This window comes from Caretta caretta, chromosome 12 (assembly GCF_965140235.1).
Source record: "Caretta caretta isolate rCarCar2 chromosome 12, rCarCar1.hap1, whole genome shotgun sequence".
NCBI classification, from domain to species: Eukaryota; Metazoa; Chordata; order Testudines; family Cheloniidae; genus Caretta; species Caretta caretta.
In genome coordinates, this window is record NC_134217.1 from 8,023,089 (window position 1) to 8,041,309 (window position 18,221).

The 18,221-nt window shown below is 48.6% G+C and overlaps 1 protein-coding gene and 1 non-coding gene across 3 annotated transcripts in view; both read right to left on the bottom strand.

Moving 5' to 3' along the window:
• Nucleotides 1-18,221, bottom strand: part of CPNE2 (copine 2) — a 160,942-nt gene that overhangs the window by 5,590 nt on the left and 137,131 nt on the right. The window lies entirely within an intron of this gene.
• On the bottom strand, nt 9,103-9,245 carry LOC125620939 (small nucleolar RNA SNORA57). Its single transcript, XR_007352363.1, has one exon. It is a non-coding gene; the product is annotated as a small nucleolar RNA SNORA57 (small nucleolar RNA).

Sequence of the window (18,221 nt, forward strand, 5' to 3'; positions counted from 1 at the left end):
GGAATTGGTCCTGCTTCAAGCAGGGGGTTGGACTAGATGACCTTCTGGGGTCCCTTCCAACCCTGATATTCTATGATTCTATGATTCTATGACTGAGCCCGTGTGCCAGGGTTTGACTGCATTTCAGACCAGACTCACTCTCTTCATGAGAAACAAACGCCATATAAGTAAAAAACACAGTTCACCTGAGCTTGGAAAAGGCTTACTAACACAGACCTACGATTAGATCAGACCAATGGGACCCATAAAGTCTAGTTTATTAGTAACACCCAAACCCATGTGTTTAGGTGGAAGGCACAAACTCACAATGATATGCTTAATCGTGCAATGCTTTCCCAGGAAGGGGAAATTTTTTCCTGACCCCACCTGGTGATTGGATTATGCCCTGAAGCGTGAGGGTTGGTAGCACCTGTGTTTCTTGGTATAATTCCTGGTGCTAGCTTTGCGCATATGTATGTATCTACTCATGCACAAACCGCCCTACCGAATCATTTTTGGTTATGAACATTAAAGAGACAAGCTTCAAACTGCTTAACTGATACAGCTACAAAACAAGGCTGAGCCTCACTCCAGCTACCATTCCTTGTCAACTGCAATGACACTTCCTGATGTATCTTGTACTGCTTCTTCTACTTTGGAGAGTTCCAAGTAAGGGCTCCCCTCTGAGAAGGCCCTATGGCCTGCCTTCTGGGGTTCAGCTTTCTGGGAAGATAGCAAGAGCTTTCTAGTGGTCCGTTACTGCCTCAGTGGGGTATAAAGGAGTCTGGCAGCTATCAGGGACCAGAGCCACTGTGTAGACAGGACCACTTCCATTGCCCCTGAAGGTCACTAGGAAGCCAGTGCAGAATGCTTGCATTGTCCTGGCTCATTTAATAACCAGGCAGCTGCATTCTCCACCAGGGGCTTGATCCTGCAAGGTGCTGAGCACCCATGGCGCTTACTGAAATTGATGGGATTTGAAGGGACTTGGCACCTTGCTGAACTGGACCTTTAGGTGAAATAGGCTTTCAAAGGTAGCCCCAAGAAGGCTCATTACAGCAGGCCAGCCTGGAAGTGGATAACTGTGGTATGGTCCAATTCAGGGAGAAAGGGCCAAGCAGCTTCTGGATCAGCTGAAGATGGCAGTAGTATTATGAGCCAGCTTTGGAGACCAAGAGCACTAATGGACCCAATAAGACCTCAAGATTGCAATCTGCTAAGACTAAGGCCTGCTATGCCCTTCTTTACAGAGCGATCAGTCCCAGCCTCTCAATACCTCCAGACATTTGTCCCCTTCCTTCCAGCATCACCTCTGTTGTCTGGATAAAGCTCAATTCACCCAACTTGCATCAAGGGGCTCTGGGTAAAGTAAGTAGAGTGTAGAATCCAGGTTCTATGACAAAGGGAGCTGAGGATCATCAGCAAATGGATGCTGCTGCAGCCCACATATCTAACCATCAGTCTTCCCCAGCAGCCTGGCACCCATCAGACGGGATGGGTGACGGAACCCCACAAGAGAGCCCTCAGAGGAGATCAGTGATTGCCTCTCAGCACCCCTGAGAGGGATGAGTAGATTCTACTCCAAAGCAATCCCATCCACTTATGTCCCTATGGTCAAGCACATCTAGAACTACTGAACAGTCTGGGAACATAGATGGCTGATCTTTGTTCACTGACAGGGGAATCAAAAGTCTGGTGCGGTCTCCATGCTAGAGTGAGACTAGGTTTACAAGGAAAAAGGAAACAGGGAGAATTTCGAGGATGCTAGTGTAGACCTGCTAATATTGATCTTCTCAATAACCTTCCCCAGAGAGGGAGGTTCAAGATATGGTGGATATTGATTCGTGTCAAGATTAACCGCTTATGGTTATGGACAAGCGCAGGGTCCTGCACTTAGGACGGAAGAACCCAATGCACAGCTACAGACTAGGGACCGAATGGCTAGGCAGCAGTTCTGCGGAAAAGGACCTAGGGGTGACAGTGGACGAGAAGCTGGATATGAGTCAGCAGTGTGCCCTTGTTGCCAAGAAGGCCAATGGCATTTTGGGATGTATAAGTAGGGGCATAGCGAGCAGATCGAGGGACGTGATCGTTCCCCTCTATTCGACATTGGTGAGGCCTCATCTGGAGTACTGTGTCCAGTTTTGGGCCCCACACTTCAAGAAGGATGTGGATAAATTGGAGAGAGTCCAGCGAAGGGCAACAAAAATGATTAGGGGTCTGGAACACATGAGTTATGAGGAGAGGCTGAGGGAGCTGGGATTGTTTAGCCTGCAGAAGAGAAGAATGAGGGGGGATTTGATAGCTGTTTTCAACTACCTGAAAGGGGGTTCCAAAGAGGATGGCTCTCGACTGTTCTCAATGGTAGCAGATGACAGAACGAGGAGTAATGGTCTCAAGCTGCAGTGGGGGAGGTTTAGATTGGATATTAGGAAAAACTTTTTCACTATGAGGGTGGTGAAACACTGGAATGCGTTACCTAGGGAGGTGGTAGAATCTCCTTCCTTAGAGGTTTTTAAGGTCAGGCTTGACAAAGCCCTGGCTGGGATGATTTAACTGGGAATTGGTCCTGCTTTGAGCAGGGGGTTGGACTAGATGACCTTCTGGGGTCCCTTCCAACCCTTATATTCTATGATTCTATGATTCTATGATTATGGGATAAGTGGCACCCTGCCTTAAAAAAGAGAAGCATTAAACAGCCTCATTAGTATCAGAACCAAGCTCTCCTCAATAGCTTTTACAAAGGTCCATCTGACAGGTACATCCCAAAACGCCATCAACAAAACCTAGTCAGACTTAGCCAAAAGATCCCCAGATCCTCTTTGATACTGTATCCCTGGAACTTGGTACTGCCATGGATCTGAGCAGTCCTATTCATGAAGATGGAGTGAGAGATACCCACCACTCTCCAACAAGAGGAAGCTTGAATTCAGTCATACTGTCCATCACCAAGAGGTGATCCACTAGTCAAAACTTTGCAGTTGTCATGGTGGAGACGCAAAATTTCTGACGTCCCCCACAACTATAGGTAGGGTGAAAAAACTTCTGTGTCACCTTCAGTTGGATTTGGAACATGTCTCTCCCTATTTGCCTTCCCCTACCATCACTCCCCTATCACGGGAAAGCGGAATTGAAGCAGTGAGCTTTAGCTCTTTGCTGGGAAAGCAGTAAGGTCCATGCTCATTCCAAGCTCTTGGAGACGTGAGCTCTGCAGATCCAGGCCAGGTGCCCAGAAAGCTTCGTCTTCCAGTGTTTGTGAATCTCGCCCTTGTGGATGCTAGTTTCATTGTTCCTCAGCAACACAGCAGCTGTGCAAGGTCACAGTCTGAGAGAAAAATCTCTCAGAACTCTGATCCAATGCTACAGAGGGCTGGTCAAAGAGAAGTGCCACCGTTTTTGAAGTATTTTTCAGGGGTCACAACTCCATAACACCTACTGGATGGCCTGCACGGATCTGTATGCAACAAAAGGACATGCAGGTCCTAGAGTGCAGTCAGCAGTCCCTTCCACCAGGACTTACTCCAGGCCTGGACTTCGGGAGGCCCCGCTGGTGACAAAAGTCAGCCTTGGTTGTGTTAGTCCCCTTGGAAGTATGAGAGACAGAGAGAACCAAAAGATCTGACTGTGTCCAGCAGCCTTGATAGAGCACCCTTTTTACATTTTTTACAACCAAGGATGGTCTCTTCTCCACCAACACTGCAAGATCTGGAGGAAACATATCTGAGGGGGGAGCGAGATGTTTTGAGGGTCAACAGTAAATGCTCAGAGGTCACCCTAATCACCAAAGAACCAGCTGTCCTATTCAGAGCCTGAATCACTCAAGCTGATGCTTCTCACAGCTGACATGTCTTGCGTGCTAGTTAACAGAGAACATTTAATATCAAAAGATTTAACTCCATGAAAAAGCACCACCGATTATAACCACACAGATTCAAACATGCCCTTAATTACAAAGAACTCCACACACTCTGCTCACAGGCTTTTTTATCTCATGCCCCTTGAAGATCCTAAGCTGGTGTGAAAAGTTAATGGTTTTGTCTGAAGTTATTTGTAAGCACCATTGAAATCCTGCTTTTGTTCTTCCATCCTCTTCTACAGAAACATCCGGTCATTAGCTGGCTGGGCATTGGTGCCCTTTCCTGTGATGGGGGCTCCAAGAAGGGTCTGTTGTGATAACTGGGCCTACCAATCCAGCCTAATTGTGAGTTCAGCTGTAAAAATTTGTCACGGTAACATATAATAAAGCATGGTCTAAACAGATGCAAGAGAACAGAGACAGAAACTATTTTAGTCGAAACCAAAAAGGCCACATCAGTATAATCCAAGGACTGTTGAAACGATGCTTCTTAAAAACAGATGACATGGAACGGAAGATAATGAACCCAAAACTGGTGGGTTGGATATTAGGCCTAATTGGTGGACAAAATTATGGGGGGATGGGCTATTCCACCCACCATTCCCTTTGTGGGAAAGAGACTTTTCGGGGGGGGAAGAACTCTTTGGAAGAAAAGACAAGAGACTACTGCAGCATCATGGCTCCACCCCCACCGTTTCTTGGCACCTCGGGCCTTCTTCACCCTGATCCTGAGAGGTGTCCTCCAGAGAGAGGGAGCCAGACACTGCTTCCCCCTACCAGCTCCAGCTGAATTCCAACCACCACCTGGGATGACCGCCCTTACCATCCAGACACTGTCAAACAAGGGAGGTTTTCCTTCGAAAACTGACTTTAACAGCAGCTCCAGCCCATCTCAAGCAATTTCTCTTTCCCCAAAAGGACAGTTGTTACTATCTTTGATACCATCTAAGAGAGTGTCAAAAAGGGGGTGGGGGTTCCTTTTCAAACTCTCTCTAGCTACAGGGAAAGGGAACAAGAAATGCTGTTAAAAGGGAAGCCTGACTCACTACTTTACATTTCAAATGCTTTAACTGGTTTCCCCTTCTTTTCTGTATCTTTAATAAAAGGCTAAAAGGATGTTTAATGTTGTTTTTGCCATGGTTCTCAGCTGGCTGAGGTCTCTGTATACCCAACTCCAGACTTTATTTAACGCTGGCCAGTGACTGGGCTATGTTTACACCCTTGGCTCATCTAGGCCATCGAAAATTAATACAATGCACCAGTGTGTGATATTCATAGCTCACTTGCTCTATGTTGATCAGACATGGGCTTGGATCAAGCCACCCAGATCTGAGCACCTCCCAGCCTGGGTGGAACTTTGGAGGGGGGCGGGGTCTTAGGAAAAATGGCGTGGGGCTCATGGGCACTCAGAACAGCTAAGATGAAAGGAAGTACATATATTAGGTGAATAAGTGACCCACCCTGACTTATTAAAAATGGGTCCCATGATTCCAGCCCCAGTTTAAGAAAATCACTGATCAGCCGCAAACTCTTTGCTAACAAAATATCACTGATGCTAAGGATATGTCTACGCGGCAATAAAAGACCCCTCAGCCGCAGTTGGCCCAGATCAGCTGACTCAGGCTCACAGGGCTCAAACTTACGATGCAGATATTCGGGCGTGGGCAGGAGCCTGGGCTTGGAAACCCTGCGTGGGGGGCGGGTCCCAGGGATTGGGCTCCAGCCCGAGCATCGACACTACTAATTTTAGCCCTGCAGCCCGAGTTCTGAGAGTCCCAGTCAATTGACCTGGGCTCTGAGACTCGGTACTGTGGTTTTTTTTTTATTGCAGTGTAGACGTAGCTTAAGAGTTTAACAGGATCCAAAAAAGGTCTCGAAGTTTATGTAAATAACAAGAAAATTCAGACTTATAATAATGCTGTTTTTTTCATAACAAGCGTTTTGAAATGGATATAAACCCTCATGCTTCAAGGCATAAACTAACGCCTACCCAATGGGGGCTAGGAAGTATATTTATTATGAGCCGATTGCCCCACATGTGCCTACTGTGTGGCTCTTACTCCTTCCTCTGGAGCAGCTGCTGCTGGCCACCAGAGCTGAGCGAATCACTGATTTTCAGCCAAACCAGAAAAATCTCTTTTCTTTTGAACAGAAATTTAAATAAATAAATAAATAGAAATCTTCATTGGGGTCGAACATCACATTTTCAATACATATTCAAATCAACATTTTGTTCTAACAATGTCATTTCAAGCCAACATTTTGTTCTGAAAATGTCATTCGAAACAAAAGTCTGACTCTAAACCAACCGTTTCAACCCTTTTGAAATGTTTGTTTTCAGGTTTTTCTTCTTTATTTTGGCTGAAATGGTTCACCAGATTCGATCCAAATTCGTGAATAGTTCCAGGACTCCCAAAACCGCATTCTTCATGCGTTCTGTTATACCTAATGTTTTCCTTAAAGCCACAGCTTCTGGAGTCAGGGAATTTTGTGAGGAATCTCACCTTTCATCTACAAAAGAATAAAGGATGTTTCTAGCCCGCCTGGCTGTTGAGAAGAGCTTGAAAAGATGACCCCTAAAGGCTCAGAAAACTGAAACAATGAAAAAGAACCTCAGTTTTCTGCAACCGCATGATTATTTAAATCACTTGTGATTTCTGAATCCTTGAGGTTGGTAATGCTGTATTATCAGAGAGATTTAGGGAGCCGACCCTCAGCCTCCAAACACTTAAAATAAAGCCAATCTGGCAATGGAAAAAGACTGGATTATTTTACACTCTACTGAAAAGATCCAGTTTCCAATGTGGATTTTGCTACATGACTAGGGATCAGAGGGCTCTAGCTAAACCAAGGGAACCATGAATCTGACATCTGTGTAGTTATAAATACACACATGGACACAGCTGCAGAGAACGTAACAAGGGATTTTTGTCTGGATATCAAGAATATACAGAGTTATCAGAATCCATGGCAACAAAAATTTTGGAAGGGATATTAACCTCGTGCTTCTGGGCTTGAGACAATTTCTAACATGGGGTTTTTACACCTTCCTCTGCAGCTGCTGACACTGGCCATTGTCAGAGATGGGACACTGGGTTTGATCTGGCCTGGCAATTCCTATGAGCAAGGAGTAAATGTAAAAAACACCATGGGCTGAACTTGGTGCTGATTTCCTCCCCATACAACTCTACCAGCTTCAGTCATAAAACAGTGCAGAATTTGCCTCAATGCATGTTAAAAAAAGTCGGTTTCCCTTTGTTCTTTCTCTCTGTGAAATTGGCAATGGCATCAGAGACAAGCACTAAAAGGCATGCAAGAGAGAAGGAGGGAGTAAAGCTCAACAACTGTTATATCAACAGGATATTTCAAAGGTTAAGTGACATCTGATAAGATCATCCTTGGGATTACGGCAGAGCAATCTGGCAAGGACACACGATCAGAGCTGGTGGAGAGCAGCAGATCCTGGGATGTCGTAGCTATCTATCTCCTTGTTGGACTGAAATGAAATTCTCATCTCCTCACTGCCTTTATCCCTTTAACTTTTGAGCCTGGGTCAATGGAAATTGCTTAATACTCATATCTTCTTCTCAAGCTCCACACCTAACAGGAGACCATGGGTCTCCGTCTCCTTTCACAGGAGCATAACTCCACCGACCTCAGTGTTATTCGAAGTTATTCCTGTGCCTGTTATTCCTGATTTATACCATCAAGAGAGAATCAGGCCCTGAGGCTACAAAAATCCAGCTGTAAATATGCTTCTATTTTTTTGACATTCCATTAACCAGGAACATTTCCCCAAGAGTCTATATTTTATTGTGCCACTCTACCATGACATACCCCAGTGCCGCAGAGTCATTAGAGGAGCTGTTATTAGACAAGGATTACTTAGGCACTCAGGCTGTGGTTTTCAAAGGGGCTTTAAGGAGCAGGGCATACAATTCCCACTGAAATTCAATGGAAATGGGTGCCTAACTCCCAGAGGTCTTGTTGAAATCCCCTGGCCCCAGTCTCATCGAGGACTGCAACGCAGGCCACCTGAGTCACCATGCTGTTTCCAAATCCTGATCCGATGGGCAACTGTGATAAACAGGAACTCGGAGATTTCAGGATGGCCACACAAACCTTCCCCTAATTTACTGCTAAGAAAATGGTGCAATCAAATGAAAATTCGCAGGATTATTTTCCTGAGAACAGTCTTACAAAAGCAATTGCCCCAGATGAAAAGGCATCAGCAATTTCATCAGTGTGACTGGGGGCCAAATTTCCAAAGGCGTTTAGGGGCCTACCAGATGCAGATAGGTGTCTATAATACCATCTAAAGCAGGTTAGGTACCTAACTCATGTCAAAATCAATAGGAATTAAGCACCTAACCTGCTTAGATGGTTCTGTAAACCTCAATAGGTGCCGATCAGCACCTGTGGGAATCTGGCCCTGTGACTGGTATCCACATGAATAGACACAAAGAACAGCCATTCATCCAGGGTTGGGAGGGTATTTTTCCCCAGCACTGCATATCTGGCCAGATACATTATTTCCATCGCATTCTGAAGCAACAGGAACTGGCCACTGCCAATGGCTGCCTGCTGGACTAATTGGACCAATGCTGTCTGACGACCCTTACACCCATACAGCAACCTGATGAAATGTCGCTTGGTGGCATTCAATGCCCGTCCTGATGGCACATTTGCTTCTACTGTTTGAGGGTCCAAGTGACCCACTTCCCCCACTATCTGAGGCTCTGGGTTCCCATTGCAAACTCCCAGGACTCCCTGCCTCCTGTCAGCACAAGGGCCTGGGCTTCTAGCAAATCCTGCAAAGCCCGCTGTGGCCCGAACAGACCCAACTTTGGCTGCCAATGCCAGAGCAGCGGGGTGAAGCGTCTGGGGCAACGTGCCACTTGCGTGCGCACATGGGGGAGGTGTCGGGGGAGCAGCCCGGGCTCCATCACACTCCAGTCACTGTACAAAGCAAGTAAGTTTTATACACACCCTTGTAGGCTCCATTGGAACCCACTCGCTACATCAGGTTTAGATCAAGCTCTGGGGGAGCAGCTCTCCCCACAGCTCCTCCCACTCCCAACACAGAACTTCAGCGACCCCACTCCTTTGCGGACCAGGACAGGCCCTCTCTCTCCTTGCCCAGACACACCGTCACTATGGTGTTTGAACCCTACCCCAAATCACACTCGTGACTCGTTTTCCTCCTGTCGCCCCACCCTGAAAACTGTCCCAACAGCCTCAGATGCCCCTTGTCACCCTCCCATGCAATATGTGCCAGCGAATGAGGATAGGTCCAGCAGACGGGAGCTGCCAGCTCTGCACACACAACGCTGGAGTTTTGCATTTCCTATCCCTCCGTACATCACACGCAGGAGGAACGAGCTACTGCATGCATGCCAATAACTGGAGGAGCCAGCCCAGCCCGGAACCCCCCACTCTGCGCCCAGAGGTGGACGGAGATCAGAACCAGAACCCCCAGCCGAGAACATCACAAAACAAAGGGCCAGCACTTTATCTAGTAGCGATATCGCCAGCTGGGGCACTTCACATCCGCCCTACATCAGACCAGGACCCCCAGGTGTACTGTAGAAATCTCCCTCAGAGCTATGCTCCACAGACAGCCCTGGGGAGACACCACTGAACTAAGTCGTCTCTGCCGAGGGGGAAGAGAGCTCGTCCTGTGCCCTTTCTCCTTCCCTCATGCCACCCATTGGACACACCCTTGACTGATCACTCGGGACATGCCATGCGATCACTTAGCAGGGACAAGACCTGGCCCTTAGCGCGCAATCCCCAGCCTGTTTTCCAGTGCAATGTGTGTAGTTTGTAGCACCATGTGCCCACCCCATTGGGATCTCATGTGTTTTTATTACACAGGGGAGTAAGCAACCTGAAGGCTTCCTTTCACCCAACAGCTCATGAGAGGGACTCCGAGGCTGGCTACTAAGAACAACAGGGACGCAGTGAGGCGGCCGGGTTAGAGGCTGAGCATAGCTACAGAAGCTTGCTTCACTGAGTGGGAGAAAGACTAAACAGCCTGTTCTCCCCCACGCCAAACAGGCTGGAGCACCCGAAAAGCAGCCGGCCCTCAGCCCACCACGCGTCTCAGCCTGGCTCTCACCCCTCTCCTCGTCAGATTATTTACTTATATTACTGTAGGGCCGAGAGACAGCTGGGTGCTGCACAGACATATAGTGAGAGACAGCCAGAAGAGTTCACAGTCTCCTCCCCTTCAGGGTTCGTCTACACTGCTGAGTTAACTTGAGTCATACCTCCAGCCTTGCCCCCAATTTGGAGTCCCGTCCACACACAAACCCCCTTCACTCAAGTGCGGTGATGCTTTTACCTCAAGTTGGCTGGCCCGTCAGGGGCACAGGCTACAGCTTGAGTCAGCTGCTAACATGACCACTGCGTAGTATAATCCAGTCCCTCTGCACAGCTCACGTGAGCTAGGCTAACCCGAGAGGACTGAACCTGCGTTATCTACGAACGCGGTAACTCTGCAGTGAAGACTTCGCTTCAGTTTCCCTTTCCCCACTTCCCTCTCACTCCAAGCACCTTTCCCCCCCCCTCTCTCACAAACACCGACCCCCCCAAACTAACATTTGGGAAACAAGCCCACCTTTGCCAGGCCCAAGCACTCCAAAACCACAAGACATGGCCCCACAATCAGGAGACCGGCTTAAAAATCACAAGTGGTTTTTAAAATAATGCATCTGAGATTCCAGTTATTTTCCCTCTGATTACCTTTAGGGGGTCATGTTTTCAACCTTTTCTCCAGAAGAATGAGAGCCAGAGACTTTTTTTTTCTTTAAATGAAAGCTGATAGTCTCCAATAATCACCTAACTCTGGGCGCTGTGGACTCAATTAAAAATACACCAAATATCACAAGATCCCTGATAATAAAAAAGAAATCACAAGCTGGCAACAGAGGACGGGGAAAGAGATATGGAATTAACCCATTGGGTGCCGGCCATCTTCCTGCTTACTCTACCTTGGTGTTATATTCCCTCCTCCTGCTGCGCACACATTGTCTGTCGCTAATGCCTAAGCGCTTTGGGGCAGAGGCTGTGTCTTCCTAGGTGCTTGTACAACACTCGGAAGTGTTGCCCCATTCCCCGGGGATTGAAGATAATAAGGCCACCACAGAACAATTCTTGATTTTCTGTGATTACAACTATTCCTAAAGCAATTTCCTTGTGTCACCTCTTGAAAAGAGCTCTGCGATCCAAACTGCTTTTCATAGCAATTGGTCTTCTCACATCTCTTCTTTTCATCTGGTCTCTTCCTCACTTTTTTCGCCTATGGGCTATCTTACGTTCAGCCTTTACCCAGCTGGCCCTGCCTCGGTTTCACCATAAAGTTGCCAACGATTTTCTCCCTGGTCAGTAGCTGAACCTCAAAGGGATGAGTATGTGTGGGGGAAACATATCCCCTGTTTTTAAATGGTCCCTCACAAACAGCATAACCCCTGTGGAATCAGGGATTCTCCCACTGGAAGTACCTAGCGGAAATTGCAAGCACCTGGGGCAGAAAGATTGAGGGAGGCCAGGGCTGGAACTTAGAATCAGATAACTGAGGGGGGAGGGAGGGAGCGAAGAACCAGTGCATCGGAATTAGGCTCTCTAAGAAATGAGCTACCAAGGGTTACAGCTAGTCCAGGCCCCACAGTGTGGCTTCTGCTGCCCTGAGCCCTAAGTTATTTACTTAGCCTTGTACTGAATGCAGGCAAGCATGGATAAGCTCCAATTACGAGTATGCTTAAAAATCCAGGGTTTAACAATATCAAGCCCTCTAATGAGGCAGCGGTGAAATACAATGAAGCAATGACTTTCAGCAAGAGTGAAGTGAGGGCTGGCGAAATGTGCTGGATTCACAGCCCTGCAAACAACCGTCCTCTCTTCGCCCAGAGCACAGGTGCAGTACGGGGCGGTGGCAGGACACGCGTCACCGAACGGTCTTCGCAATGCACTTCAGCCTTCTGATGCAAAACCATTCTCATCTCCAAAATAAGAGCCTCACCTCGCCCTTACACAGTGCCTTGCCTTTGTCGATCTCAAAGCACTTTACAAAGGAGGCCAGTATCATTTCCCCCATCTTATAGATAGGAAAACTGAGGCAAGGAGCAGGAACGTGACTTGCCCGAGGTCAGTGGCAGAGCCAGGAATAGACCCCCAACTCTCCAGTGTCCCTGTCTAGAGCTCCAGTCACTAGGCCTGTCTCCATGCTTCATTCAGCCCTCGAGTCTGCCACGAAAGGGGTCAGTGAGTGCCAGCTATGGTGGTGATGGGGACCCCGTTCACTAGAATATTGACCAAGACCATCTAATTCCACCCAAGGATGAGAAAGGGCATGTTTCTCTGCTCCGCCACTTCCCAGAAGTGAAGAAACTCACTAACAGCTACCACTGGAACTTCCTTCCTCCCCCCTCCCCACCCAGGATACTAGGCGACCGCGTAACATAGGGCTGGCTGCCCCAGAAGGCCTTCAGCACTGGAGCTCAGCCTTTGGCTGCAGGAGGAACAGCTTCCCTTCCAGTTACATTACAGCATGAAGCAGCCAAATGGTTCGTGCATGGGGCTAGGAGATCTTCTCAGCTGGCTGTGTAATACACAGAGAGTTCACATCGAGAGGGGAAAGCTCATGATACTGGAGATGTTCCCTGGTGTGGCTGCAGCTGGGTTGAGGCACAGGATGGCCACAAATACAGGTGACCACGAGTGGTTTCACTCTGGAGAATGTCGTACATACAAAGCGCCCGCCAAGCTGCTTTGCAGGGATAAATAAGGCAGGACCATGAACACAGCATAAACTCCTGGAGTCAGGGGTGCAAAGCGATCACCTGCTGAAGGAACCACCCTGTCAGAAAGCCAATAAGAGAGAGAGACAAAGAACTTCAGAAGCACAGGCATGGAAATACCTTTTCACAAGGGATTCGGAGCAAGCTGGAGAAGCAGGGATGCACAGAGGTACAGATTCTGGGGCCTTAGAGACCAATGAACAGGACCAGTTTTTCAGTTTCACTTCTCTTTCCCTCCACTATCTTTGGGGATTTACAAAGGAAGACACGGGGGGGGGGGGGGGGTTAAGGCAGGGGCTTCTTAAAGAGGGGAAAACTTAACTACAGGGAAGCAGATCCTGGGTGCTGGGGACAGACTGGGCTTTTCCATGTGCTGGGCAGATGCAACTTCAGAACCAGGTTGTCTTTTAATAATCGGATGGCATGTGGAGTGATAGCAACTCATGACTTGCAGGCTTCTGGGCAAATCTTCGGATGAGGAAGAAAGGTCAGAGGACTCCATACTAAGGTGCCTTCTAGGGGCTTATGCCTCCTTTTTTAGCATTCAGCATGGATTGTTAGCACACAATCGGGCTGCTCTTCCAATATCATTCATTCTTTCCATCCGTTTTTTAAGATACTTGATATTTAAGTCACGTATGGGCTGTATTGCCTATAAAATGTGACCACCAATTATTTCTGCTAGTTAAGTCAGGAATTAGATTCAAGACTGCTAGGGATTATCCAACGTATCCAGCATGCTAGTGAAAAAGGAGCCTATCTGGAAACTGAAGATTCTCTTTGAAAGGTAATTTTCATTTCCCAATGCTTATTAATCCTTTTCGTGTCAAGTCAGGTGCATGCAATCTCTCTCTCTCTCTCTCACACACACGGTTTTCTGCTTCCACCTCTTAAAAGCCGGTGGGCTCCATTGTTTGTGATATGGGTTGCCATGGAAAAGGTATAAGCAGGGGGGTTTTTTAGTCTTAGGAAATGTCACAGCTCTTGGAGGGAAGCTGAATGAGAATGGGGCCGATTCAGACCTGGTGACAGTGCAGGTTCCCAGATAGCATGGCGATGTTCACAAATCATAAATGCCTAGAATTACGACATCCAACTAGATAGCTGGGCAGATAGAGAGCAATAGATCCGCATCCACCTACCCCCCAAGGCTGGATATTTACAAGCATGCCTAGAATATCTGCATTAACGTTTTCAACTCATACTTCTTTTGCCATTTGCCACCGCTTATTTCACACAGTGACCCCTGGCTGCTTGCCAACGGCCGCTACCCTAAACTTGTATAATTTATTCTGGTTTCCATGGCACCTCAAAGGAGATGTAACTTGAACTGACACAACGGTGCTGGGGTGCTTCCCCAGGGCAGGCTCCGTGGCTGGAAAGTGACCTGGCAAACCCCTTCCAGCTGAAAACCTGAGATGAGAAATGGATGCCGGCTCATGACCCCACACCTGCATGCAGCTCATGGTTCTTAAGGCCCAGGGCCTGAGAAGGAAAGGTTTGAGCTAAGCAAACCATGCTGATAAAACCAGAGGCAGAGTTAGACGGCTGCTTTCTGTTCATTTGTGAATTATCCTAAGTAAAAGTCTATTCCCCATCTGCACCCCGGTATGGCCAGGAGTTATGGCCGGGATGGAAGTTATCTGTGTAACCCCCTCCGCCCCCCAATCATTACTCAAATTGACGGCAGAACTACATTCCAGATCCCCTCCTCATTTGCAAATCAATTTTCTCTAGCCATAGAGTCCCAACCAAATAAATCACCCCACTTACTAACGTTGCCTTGTTTCTTAGAACTCCTTTTCTCTGTTCAAGTCCGCGTGGCCATAACTGCAGTTGGATATTAGCCTTAGCGACTGAACAACGACAATGGCGGGGGGAGGTGGATCAAAGACACATGAGCAGCATTCTTTTCAATGTTCACAGCTGAGCACGTGACTTCCCCAAATCTCCATCCTCATCAGAAGCCATTTGCAACCAGAGGGCCAAGTTCTCTGGTGCAAGCTGACGTTGCCCCTCTGGCTTCATCTAAACCAATTTAGACCACTCTGAGTAGGTCGTAACTGCAAATTAAGGTGTGACTGCCGCGTGGGTAGGCAGACCTGGGCTTGCTTGCATCTAGTCGCTGCAGGTAAGGATAGCAGTGAAAACTTGGTCGGAGTTGGCAACAAAACTAGGTACTAAGTGTCCCCAGCACTTGGGGCCACTTGGGGCAGGCAGCCTAGGCTGGATTCTGCACCGTCATGTCTTCACTACCTGCGCCAGCTGAAACGGGTATATCTTCCCACACTGCAATCACACCTTAATCTGCGGTGTAGAAGTACCCTCCACGGGTCTCTGTGGTGGGCCTAAAGCTGCCATGGAGAGCCGCACATCGAGCTCCAACCCCTTTGGGGTGGCCAGCAGCTGATGGTGAAGATCAGAGGGGTGGCCCTGAGCTGCAATGTTCCATTCCTGGTCAGGAAATTCGAGATCTGGAGCCAAAAATCTTCCCATGCTTGGGAACACCGAGATCTAGCGTTTGGTTTTCTCCAGCAGAAACCCTTTGAACCTCAGAGCCCAGGGTCTCCAAATAGGTTTGGGCCCCAGCTATTTACCTCTTGTTGGCTCACGGGACCCCTTGTGCTTTTGCAACACACACACACACACCTCATCCACCCACCCCTATTGCCTCTTTCATTCCTAAAAACAAAATGTGCCTCTCTCCCTGGAAAGAAGCTGCTGTCATCGTCTCAGCGGACGCCTCTTTGTCAGAAGGCTATTATTAAAGATGCCATTACTGACATTTGCTCCATCCATTCAAGATGGGATGAAAGAGGGCAGGTCACGGGGGAATAAAACTCTTATCAATTATTCTTTGTGCATCTTAAAAAGAAAAATCCAGTTCAAGCTTGCCTACTATAGGCCTATTACCTTAGTACTATTTAAAAAGCTCCTTTGCTTAAAATATTCGTGCCACCAAGGGGTGCAATTTACATATGATTAACGCTTCTCTTTTCATTCCTAGGTCTGGAGCCTCCTCCCCACCCCCCTGAATTCTGACACATAAAACAAAAATTGAAAATAAAGAGTGATCAGAATTCATAGGGAATTAAACCAAACCCAGACTTGCCAACAACAAAGTAAGCATATAACTGCCACAGACACAAGAGACGTCTCCTCGAAAAGCAACTTACTGCTGAAGTTTTTAAAAGGGATGGAAGACTGAAACGGAAGTGCAGAAAGATATTACGATCGGAAGCGGATGGGGGCAAGCTGTTACTACTCCTTTGGAAAGGAAACAAGTGAAATTGTGTATTTTAATTAAAGACAAGGAACAGAGGATGTGCTGTGATCTGTGGCATCACAGTCTTTCTCAGTAAATGCTTCCTGTTAAATCAGCTTCAGCTACAAACCGGCTTCCGTTCAGCTTGACTTTCAGCTTTGTCCCCTTTGTTCACCAGAGATCACGCAGAGTCTGGAACTCTGCTGCACAGATACCTAGCAATGGAATAGTACATTGCAAATGTGTGTAGCATTTCTTATCATACACGGTCTTCATCAGTGCTGCAGCAGCTGCCTCCTCCATGTTCCCTGGCCAACAATTTCAGATTACGTATGTGTGTGTCCTGTGACCAGCTTGGTCATAGGGCATCATTTTCCTAATGTTTCAATGCGTGGTTTTATCCCAGAGGTGCCCCACTCCTCTCTAGGACCCCATTTGACAGAGGGGGAACTGAGGCACAGCGGCTAAGTGCCTTGCCCAAGGTCACACAGGAAGCCCATGGCGGAGCAGCGACTTGAAACTGGGGCTCACACATCCCAGGCCAGTGTCCCAATCACTGGGCTGGTCCTTCCACTCCAGCTCCAGATTATACAGCATATAAATGACGGCTAACATTCTCCAAAGTAGCCGCTGACCTTGTGTTCCTCCAGTTTTGCACGTCCAGCTCAAGGCACCTTTGTCTCAAGTTGGGCACACAAGATCAGTGGCCACTTCTGAAAACTTTGTCTTATGTATCAATCTCCCAATAGGGCCTCTCTCACAGGAGGGAGGTGAACAGAGGGATAGTCAAGTATTCTTACACAGGGATCTTTACATATGGAACACGGCTGATCGCGTGCGTCTATGCAGGAGGAAACGTAACCGAGCATGATGCTTCCAGCCAAAACACCACCACCCAGGCACTCTCCAGGAGAGAGAAAGCAGAGTGCTTGTATCTCACTCTCAGACCCGCCATCTTGAGTCCCCGCATCATGGCACTGTCCCCCCCGTGTGGTTCGGCTCAGCTTTATTTGGCCCAGGATGACAAAACCAACCACTACCAAAATCGTCCTTCCAACCACCATGTCCCACAGGAAGAGTTTTTGGTCTCTCTATGGGTTGGGGGGTGATGGCAAAACAAAGGTGCTGGGGGGCTGGACAAAAGGGAGACTGCTTGTCCTGTCTCCCAGCTCCAGGGATAGGGAAGCCGGCTCCCCAGCCCCAGAGCCAAGATGTATGTGGGCCTGTGGGGCGAAGAACTGCTCCGGGATGGGAGGGGGCACAGCAGAGGTGGAATCAGCAATGGGGTTGGAGGGCTGTGAGGAAAGCAGCTCCTCCCCTCCTCTGCCCTGGGCTCCCGACGGATCCGGACAACCCCAGGCAGCTCTCAAACCCCAGGATTTTGCAGCGAGCTACGACCCCCTCAGCGAGGCACGACCCTAGCCAACAGGCAAGCCGACTTCTTACATTTAAAGGGGCGGCACACAGCAAGCCGACCCACGCACACTACAATCCACTCCCAGCTAGGAAAGGCCATTGATCTCATGCTGCCCTTGTCTCAGCTGGGGGAGGGGGTGAAGATCCCCAGCTCCCAGCAATTCCAGTCCTTGGGCCCAAAATGGGAAGATCCCAGGACTTCAGACAACCCCCCCTGCCCTTCCGCCAGTGGCTTAGCTTCCCTCTTTCAGCTCTCTAGCCCCTTCCGAGTCTTGCAGGGGCAGCTGTTCACGCCCACTGCCCCATCCCGTTGCTTTGTGTGGAAGGGGGTAGTGAAGAACCTATGCTTGCTGCCCGCTTCTCTTGACCTGAGGGGGCAGGCAACTGAAAATGCCTCGTGGGCCTGCTGCGCTGGCCCTTTAACCGTCTCTGGGGCCCAGACCCCACCCCCTAGAGGTTGCTGGGCTAAGGGATCATGGATTCTGCTCTCTAAGCAAAGTGACCTGGAAATATCTTCATTATTGTTAAGCAAATTAGACTCTGGTTGTTGACATGCCTGCAACTGCCCCAATGGCCGCACTCAGCTAATGAAGCGCAAAAGGCCATTTCCTTTCCACATTCACACTCGCAGCCATACGCTGTCAAGAGCCCCCCCCGCCCCCAACCAGCTGCACTACGTGGGGTTCAGAGTACGGGCCCACTGCCGAGATGTCCCCGCGTCCCACTAGGAGATGCTGCAGCTCCAGATCTCTCTCGGCTCTGCCCGGGCGAACGTGCGAGTTGGTCTCTCGCAAGCTTGAAACCAAGGGCCCGGGTTGAAAAGGAAGAACAGCAGAGTTATCACCGCAGACAGTTTGAAAAATTGCTGGAGACAGGTAATGGGGAGGCAGGATAATTACGCAGC